This window comes from Penaeus vannamei, chromosome 41 (assembly GCF_042767895.1).
Source record: "Penaeus vannamei isolate JL-2024 chromosome 41, ASM4276789v1, whole genome shotgun sequence".
In the NCBI taxonomy this organism is placed as follows: Eukaryota; Metazoa; Arthropoda; class Malacostraca; order Decapoda; family Penaeidae; genus Penaeus; species Penaeus vannamei.
Genome location: NC_091589.1, coordinates 23,915,777 through 23,925,776, shown reverse-complemented (window position 1 = coordinate 23,925,776; position 10,000 = coordinate 23,915,777).

Here is a 10,000-nt window from a genome sequence, read left to right as displayed (position 1 = left end):
CTTTGCGTTACTTACATTTTTTAAAATTTCTCTCATAGCTCATAATTTATCTCGGAAAATTGTTGGCTGATTTTTTTTTCCAAATTTTAGACTGCCAGTTTCAGATCATCCCTTCAAGGAAAAAAAAGTAAATGGATTCTAAAACACTTGAACTATACTGCAGCATCGTTCTTCGTCTTAAGGACTGCAGAGTGATGAACATAGAGAATTTGCATTTACTGAACACCGGGAATAATTCATGGATCAACGACTTTGAAGTAAAATAGAAATTATACATTCTTTATGCGTCGTTTTGTACCAATATGATTAGCTGCGAAAGGATATTGTTTATATTTCATATAACTATCAATACGACTGCAATGCTGTTGTTGCTGCTTTTGAGTATAGAACATTTCCAAAATCAGTTTTAATTTAGGTAACTCGAAACAGGAAGGTTTTGCGTCTGATGATATGGTTTTAATTGAAAAAAAAACGAATGGAGAATAATACTTAAAAAAAGAAGATTAAACAATTGGTCACATTCAGCTTTCATATGAATCAAATAATCGTTTCATACCATTGCGCCTGGGTAAGGTGATATTACTTTAGTCTGCCCTATAAATTTTATTATTTTCTACCAAGCTATTCATAATCAAATCTTTTAATAAACGTTCCTAAAACAATGGGAATAATCATCTGATATTTATTGCATAATTTATTTTCTTTAATAATTAATGCTCATAATGAATAATACATATATTGGACATATCATTTTATTACTATTTGCATAAGTATCCAGAATCATTGTTATTCAAACTCCGCAAAATAAAGGTTATTCCGCGGGAACTAAATTTTATTTAAATTCTTCTATCTTCTTTAAGAATTATATATTCTTCTTCTTCGTATTTTTGCCTGGATTGATATATTCAATCCTGAATTATACTCAATGAAAATTAGTATTAACATGAGTTCAAACCACGTCGGCAAATCTGAATTTATTAGATATGATAATGATGGTATGCATGGTAATATTTATTAAGGTAATGATAAACAATAACATCAACAGCAATAATGATTAAAAAAGCAGTTTGCTAATAGTGTTATAATGATGATAATGAAAATCATATAATAATGATAATAAGGGTAAAACAATAAAGGCATTCAGAACGGTCGTGCTCTTGTGAACTGCAAAAGCTTCATCGTCACCCTTAGCATCTCTGCAGAAATTTCTACGGCAGCCTCTCTGTCTTGTGCCATTTCCACGACTCAGGCAAGGCTATGTTCCTTTCGGGTCTTCCATATCATCTGTGTAGCACTGTGCGGGTCTCCCTTGCTTTCCCTTGTACACGGTTCCAGTCATATGTCGAGTATCAACATCCCAGAAGCAACACTTACTGCACCATAGCATAGATCATATGTTAATGTTCATATTGATAAATCAACAGGGTCTAAATTCAACAGCAGAGTTAAAAGACCATTACCTGATATATATATATATATATATATATATATATATATATATATATATATATATATATATATATATATATATATATATATATATATGAAATTTTCCTTCCCCCTCACTTGCAATATACCGCGATGTATCTACATATATAATTGAGTTATCCCTGTAAAACATTCTCTCTAGTATATTCCATTTTCTTTGTCTATTGTAAACAACAGTCGGCCATGATGAGGGTCCTCTTAGGCAGGTTAGAGGTAATTATTAGTAAATATCTGTTTAATCAACAAATGTCATGTATTATTATAGAACCCAAAATGAAAATGGATGTGTAAAGATTGTTTATATATGAACAAAATAATGTGTTGTTTTAGATCCCTTATATTAAAAGGAAGAAATTACAGCCGTCGTAAAAGTAAATTCCAGATTTAAGTTTAATCCAAATCCACAGGGCCGCGAGTCAATGCGATTATCGATAAATTTATTGTTTTACATGGAGGAGCAGGTATTTGTACAGTGGCAAATAACAGTTACCTGTCTGGGAATTTCATATCACTGTTCCTAGCTTTCCATTTTAGTATATTAATGTATTACATAAGTTGGAGCTGATGCCGGCAGTGAGAATAGTCTCCTTTTCCGGGACTTTGCTAAATCCCAGAAATTAGGATTTCTGGTTCCTGGTACCAGCACCCAAACCCACACCGCTGGACATGGTACAGCGATGCGGGTAATGCAACCAAGAAGATCGGCCACATACTCGTTAGCACTCGTTAGAGGATCCTCCAGAACTGCAGGGTGTAGCACTGTGCCGAGTTCTGTGGTACTGACCATAGATTGGTTGTGGCAACCCTCCGAGTCCGCTTCGAAACTCCTCAGCATTCCAATGATCACCCCAGGGTGTTTCACTTTGACAGACTGAGGGAGGGGGAGTGTGCCCGGGTATTTGCTGAGGCAGTCTCTGGTCGTTTCGCAGTGCTCGACAATCTGACGGACCCTGTACTTCTGTGGGACACCTTCAAGTGCAAAACGCCGGAGAGCGAAACAGAATTTCATCTCGCAGGAGGCACTTGTCGTGTGGCTCGTCTGATGGGATGAGGATTTGCACCATTCTTAAGTGTGCAGAACCCGATCACTGGTGAGAAGAGACATGATGCAGTTTATTAGGAGTCTTGCAGAGGAGTTTGAAGGCCATTTCTTAGTAAATAACCTTCGTCCTGCATACCAAGCCCTGAGAAAGCTGAACTCCAAGCCCTCTTCACATGTGACAGCAGTTCGTTTCTTAAGTGGCCAGATCATCTCAGATCCAGTTGCAGTGCGAGAGAGTTGGGCTGAGTATTTGGAGCAGTTGTACCAGGTTCACCCACCAACAGTAAATTAACTTGGATGCAGGGAGTGCCGAGATTCCAATGCCAGACCCACCCATCAGTGAGTATCTAGCCTCCCTAACTGAAGTTAGAAGGGCGATCTCTAAGCTGAAGAGTGGTAAAGCAGCAGGTATATGCTGAACTGTTAAAGACTGGTGGTGTGGGGGTTACATGCTGTCCTGGCTGCCTCTCTGGAAGTGGAAGGGGGACCGATGGGACTCCAGCAATCACCAAGGCATCACACTGCTCAATATACCAGGCAAGGTTCTCGCCCACATTGTTCTGAGACGTATCAGAGACCACCTACTGAGGCACCAGAGGCTAGAGCAATCTGGATTCACTCCTGTTAAGTCCACAATAGACCGTATCCTTGCGCTTCGAGTCATTGTAGAGCGCTGTCGTGACTAATTGGACTAATAGAAGCCTATATAGTAGTACTGAAAGTTCTGTAAAGTGTGGAGGGGACCTGTGGAGCTTCTTTCCCGTTAGTTCAGGAGTGAGGCAAGGCTGTGTCCTTGCATCTTGACTTTGCTGATGATATTGCTATTCTTATTGAGTCTATGGAAACCTTAGCGGTGGCTATTCATGCATTTAGTAATGAAGCGAAGCCCTTGGTTCTAGACGTTTCCAGGACCAAGACCAAGATCCAAGACTTTGGGGACTTGCTAGGAGAACCTGTACAGTCGGTACATGCTTCCCGCGAGGACATTGAAGTCCCAGAGAGCTTTACATACCTTGGTGGTGCAGCTCATAACTCTGGGCTGTCAGACCAAGAAGTCAGTAGACGGATTGGTCTGGCAGCAGGGGTCATGAACTCTCTCGACCTGGTACCTGTGCAGAAGTTCCAAGCTCTGTGCCTTAAAGGCCTTGATAATGCCAGTTTTGCTGTAGTGGAACCTGGACATTATCTCGTGCCTTAGAGTCTCGTCTTGATGCCTTTTGTAATAGATCCTTGCACTGGATCATGGGATACTGTTGCTGGGACCATGTGTCCAACCAACGGTTGCACTGTAAGACACACAGGGCCTTTTATCTGCACAATCCGTGATTGCCAACTCAGGCTATATGGCCACCTGGCTCACTTTCCTCAGGATGATCCCGCCCATCAGGTTGTCTCTGTTCGAGACAACCCTAGGTGGAGGAGGCCTGTGGGATGACCTTGGAAGTCGTGGCTTGGGCAGATCGACCAAACCTGCCGTAAAGAGCTCGAGATGGGTCCTTGCCTGGCGGCTTGCCATGAGGGGCCCTCGTAGGAAGGGTGGATGCGCCCCCGTCGGCGTTGGCTCTTGGATGATGATGGCACAAGTTGGGAATGCTTTTCCACCCTGGGTATAAGTTGCCTTCTCTGTGTCTGTAAACTCTGGAATTCTCTGTGGGACTTCTTTTTGTTTTTCTCTTCACTGTTAAGAGTTACTTCTACAGATTGAGTATCCCATAACATATACGAATATATATTGATTTTTTTCATATACATCTTCAACATAAAAACGTCAGAATTTGTTTCATTATTGCCTGTAATAAACATTAATGGCAACTTAACTCCATCTTTTCTGTGGAAGTGATGGCGTCATCAGGTATTAATGCATGATTGATGGGTTTCACCAGCTCATTAAGGATTAGACTTTAATTTTTAATTAGACTTTTAATTTTTAATTAGACTTTTAATTTTTTAGAAAAGAAAAACAAAAAGAAGTCCCACAGAGAATTCCAGAGTTAACTTTTATGGCGCATACAGAAGACGCTGTATGTTTCATTTCAATTTTACTGGAAGCACTAAAGCAAATGAAATGTCAACTGTAACTGTACGAAAGGATGGAAGGAATAGACAGACACCAAAGAATGAAGTGTTTCCTCCGTACAACCTGATATACCACATTTAGTGGCCGGCACACCCACGTAGACTAAATGTCTTGGAAAGGTTAAAAAACACTGGTGCAAGGAAACGTTTTTATTCCACAAATTGCTTGTGCTTGAAATAACATAAATATCGGGTGTATACTGAAATGACAAAATAAGATTATCATATGAATAAAGCTTGTTGCTAAAGACCCAGCAATCTCCTTTCCTCTTGCAGAGAGGAATGGCATCTCAACAGGTAATACATGCCTGATTAAACAGTCTTCCTGATTAAACGGGAAGTATGAAAACTTATGTGGAAGCCGGGATGAATTAGTCCTCAAACTTCGTAACTGAACAGCAGTGACAAAATTCCTTCAGGACGGAGATCATCTTCCCAACCTTTGTCAGGGTAAGAGGTTCCACATTGATCCTACCTACGTCCATGCTCGACCTGACACAGCTACTCAGGTTACACGGGCCAATCTGGTTGCATCTGCCAGGATTGAGAGGTGATCTGGCCGCCACTTGGCAATCTGCATTCACCTCCAGGGGGGCTTGGCAGTCATTTCCTCGGGGCTTAGTGGGCAGGGCGCCGGACATTCACTAAGAAACAGCCCTCGACTTCCTTAGTAAGATTCTTGATATGCTGCCCCAGGATCAGTGCAGTGCCCGATCTGGGGCCTCTGTCAGGTGAATTTGTCATTTTCTCAAGCATGTTCTGTCATGTTCTCAACCCAGAGTACACTTCCTTTTTTCAAGATGACGCACCCTGAGTTAATCACCCAAAGGATCCAACTATTGCCAACAAGGACATGGTCAATCTTGGCTCAATTTCCTGCATCATTGTACTAGACTTCATAGTGCAGGTTAGGCACTAGTACCAGATGAGGCTGGTCTCAATACTAGGTATCTCGTAGTCAGTCCCACCGCTGCTACCTAGTGCAATATGAATACCTCGACAAAGCTCCCTGCCATGTAAGCATACACTTCAAGAACCAAGTCATATGAATATTTCTTGATGCAATTCTAGTTCACAGACTGGATCCTAGTTCACTCGATCTAGTCCAGACCAGAGCTACACCTGCAACAGAAGGCTGGAGACCGATGATGATGTTTATGGCTTTCCCAAGGTGGCTCATCCAGCAAACAAAGGAACCACTCTTGGTGATAGCACTGCTGCCAGGTCTTCTCTCCACTGACACTCGATCCCCTTTGGCACCCTCGGTATCAGGGGCAGTCGCTCACCCCGTCACATAGAGCAGATGTCCCATGCCTGAACTGGCTGGCCTGTCTGAGTTTTGGCCACTGTCCCCCTTCCCAGTCTCGCCCCAGAGAGCCATAGGTTCCGCCGTCCATGCCGATTCGACCTCCAAACCTGAATCTTCATGTCAATATTGGAGGGTAGTTGTTTTGTGAAATAGATTTGGTAATATTTCACAATACAGTCCATAGGCTCCGATAGCTTTGTAACAAACTCCTCATAGTGGGTAAGCACCCTGTTATATGTATCAATAGTTATGATTTATATGCTGGGTGGGTATAAGCTGTATTTATAAATGATATATTAAATATAACTGCTATAAATAATGTGTTAACTCTACTAAAATCTGAAGAAATGCTAATGTATATTGCATGTTAAGTATATTTACAGGTTCTGAATAATTATCTTTACTGACCGAGAAAAAATGGCAACATTTTCTTTCATTTCTTGACCATTATTTTGTCTTGCCATCAATAAAAATGTCGTTTAGATTCGGGTTGGCTAATTGACTGACTTATCTTGGGTCCGTCATAGATTTGATCTCACTTTCTGAGTTAAAGATTTATAGGGCTTCCTCGATTACGTTATATCCAAGGTATTAGCATCCTATGCACTGTACAGAAACTATAATAAACTTGCTGATCTCATTCCTTTGTATTGACAGTACAAAGAGACTACCATGAACTTTGTGATTATCAATAGAAATCCATAAAAAAAATGGATGTTGATGGAGCCATATAAAAATGCCAATAGAAGAATCCAGTAAAGAAGAAAGATTGCTTTTGGGTGACTGTTGTAAAAGCAGATAATTCACACAAAAAATGCCCATACTTCGACTTTGATGCTATCCTTGGGCTTAATAAAGTTAAAGGGACCTAGTACACAAAAATCAGACTTTATAACTGCAGGGTTGATTTCATTGAGTAATATTATGCCATCTTTGCTGACAATTAAAAGCAAATCATGAAAACTGTATTACTTTCCTAAATTTCCCATAAGCCACAGTTTAAATTTCAATTGCCGGTTGAAATAGTCTCCATACATATTTTTTGATTCTACAAACACACAAGAGAGAGAAATAGATAATAAAACCAGGATTAACTTGATAATTTTATTCTTGTTTGCACTACTGGGGTTGCTTTATATACAAAAGGTTATGATGATTTGTCCATACTAAGCACAAATGTTGAGAGTTAAACAGGTGTAGCAGGAGTGGAACTGCATCTTCCCATGGATAACCCAATGCAGGGAACTCTGAATATTTTTGTCTGGCCCGAGTGAAAGGAAGAGGAATTTCCGACAGTTGGGGCCTAGGATACCAGAAGCGGGAATGAAGCTACTGGACTTAAAACTATTGCTCAATGTCACATTGTTTAATATTACATATACATATATACATTTATATGCTTTTATGTATAAAGATATATGCATACATACTAACATATGTGTGTTTATCTATATCTTATATATATATATATATATATATATATATATATATATATATATATATATATATATATATATATATATATATATATATATAATGTTAAACACACAAACGTCAATATACATACATATAAATATATACGAGTGTGTGTGTGTGTGTGTGTGTGTGTGTGTGTGTGTGTGTGTGTGTGTGTGTGTGTGTGTGTGTGTGTGTGTGTGTGTGTGTGTGTGTGTGTGTGTGTGTGTGTGTGTAGATATATGGATATACATTTATACATATATACATCCATACATCCAGTGGATAAATGGATGGAGGTTGGGGTGAATTACAAAGCCACTACTCTGTCCCACACGAAACACAGTGACGCTCTCTCCTCCCTCGTCACAACGCGGCATTTCAGCCAGACTGCGCCCAGGTATATCCATAGGGAAAGACAGATCGACGGACATGAAACTTAACACCAATGAGAGCCTTCCTCTGTAGCATGAAACCGACTACTCTGTACAATGGTCTATCATACATGGTCATGCGCACACAACGTTTTCACGCGTTTGCAATTGTCACAGTCATAAACACTAAAGAACGTGAGAGCTGTGGGTGGAGATGGGTAACAAGTGGTGGCCATTTTCAACACCTATAGAGGATGATCTGGAAACACTGCGTACTCCTAAACGTGAGCGAGAAATACACAGAGTGCTTGTCATCCTGTATTGAGCACTAAGAAAACATTACATAAGACAGGTTTTGACTTCCTGTCCTCCAGTGGCCAATTCCACACCCATAAAATGCTTCTAGATTATTATTACACTTTTAGTTATTATATTTTTTTTCTTTATCCTTATTTTCCCTTTACATACCCTTGCATGCACCCTCATAAATGCTGAAAAAAAGATTAAGGTTCTCATTGAACGTAAAGGAAAAAATAGAGTCCAACAAAATTCCGACCAACCCTGGGTAAATGGACACTGCGCAGTGCCGATACATGGCACGTATTTTGTACAACTCGTCACTAAAATGTCACACTAGTGGACTCTACTAAAGTTCTAGGGTGAGCTAGCATACACAGTAGTTTTCTCCGCTAAAGTTGTGTCTGAAGTCGCAGGGCTGGCGGCTCTAGCATCTACGGGGGATGGGAGGGTGGGGTGGGGGTGGCCCTCAGAATCAGCATACACAAACAAGTTCCCTACCAGTGGCCTGCACATGAGCTTCCAACAAACAAAACCTGGAATGTACAAAGGAAGTTGGTTTGAATCCAGTCAAATAAATCTTGGAGTATCGTGCTTTGAAATAGAGGTTGCTTCAAAATAAGTTCGGATGATCATTATTTTTCTCTTTTCTTCAACTGGATATTTCTCCTCTTTTAATATTATTTCTTTTCCTTTTCAGATGCTTCACTACTAAATTCAAACCACATCACAATGTTTTAACTACATCACTTTCTTCTGTAATTTGAAAGACTTTGAAAAATATTCACAAACAAATCCATCTTGCCAGACACACATCACGACCTGGCAGTCACGACAAAACTGCAAATGCTCTCATTGACCCAGCTTTAATAGGGGGAGGCTTTAAAGTCCTGTTTGGCACCTCTGTTGCCAGGTGATGCCATCAGGTGAGCACTGTCGGCTGGCACAATGGCCACCCCTTTTCTATGTCTCCCAAATTGGACTTCTATCTTATCATCACACAAGGAAAACCAAGAATGCTTCCCTAACAGTTCCACTCGTATTGTTCCTATGATTCAACACAGTGGAGAAAACCCAACAAAGTAACTGATTGTAACCTCTCCATTCACAGAGATGAATGTGTTTCCTGTACACAATTACCGCGGCTTTGTGGGCCATTCTTGCAAACCTGAATATGGAGAAGGCATTTAGAAGGAGCAAGTGCTGCATCAGAAGTTGCTGAGTGTTAAGAAAATACATGATCTTTTCTTTTTTTAACAATGGGGCAAAGGCAAAGCTACAATTCAGAACAAGAGCATAAAAAACTTTCAAGATCATGAAATGGACATTATAGCATTAAACATTTATTTTCTTTTAAAGTTAGGCAAAGACTTTCCATCAATTTATTCCCTTAAGACATTAAAGAAGAGCACTGGGTGATTAATTGATGTCTTGAATCATAAAGGTTGAGAAATGGAAGACTTCTCTGCCATTAGTGTCGAAGTTCCATCATACATTTACGAAGAAGAATCTTGCCGTCGTTATGTTTTTATCTTAGGTTTTCAATCTAATCTATATTATGTGAAGAATAAAAATGAAAAATCCTTAACGCTTCAACCAACTTACGATGCACTTTAAGAACAGAAAAACATTGAGCAGCATTACAAGATCTGCATTAGTATACGATATATGGAAAAACATTTTTTTCATTTTTTTTATTATTTTTTTTTTTATTTTTTGCTCTTCATCTTTTAACTAATTATATTCCCTGAATAATTTATGTTAAAAAAATTGACTTAAGTTGTTAGTTTTCCCTGATAGCTAACACCCATTTGAATGCATGTGGAAAAAGTCAAAACTGAAGTCAATACAACAAGGAACACTCTATGGACCAGTGGGGGAACTTCTCCAATATTAAGTACAAATTCATGGATCTTCTAAAAATCATCTTTTACTGAACCCTTTCATTAAATAAGCTAA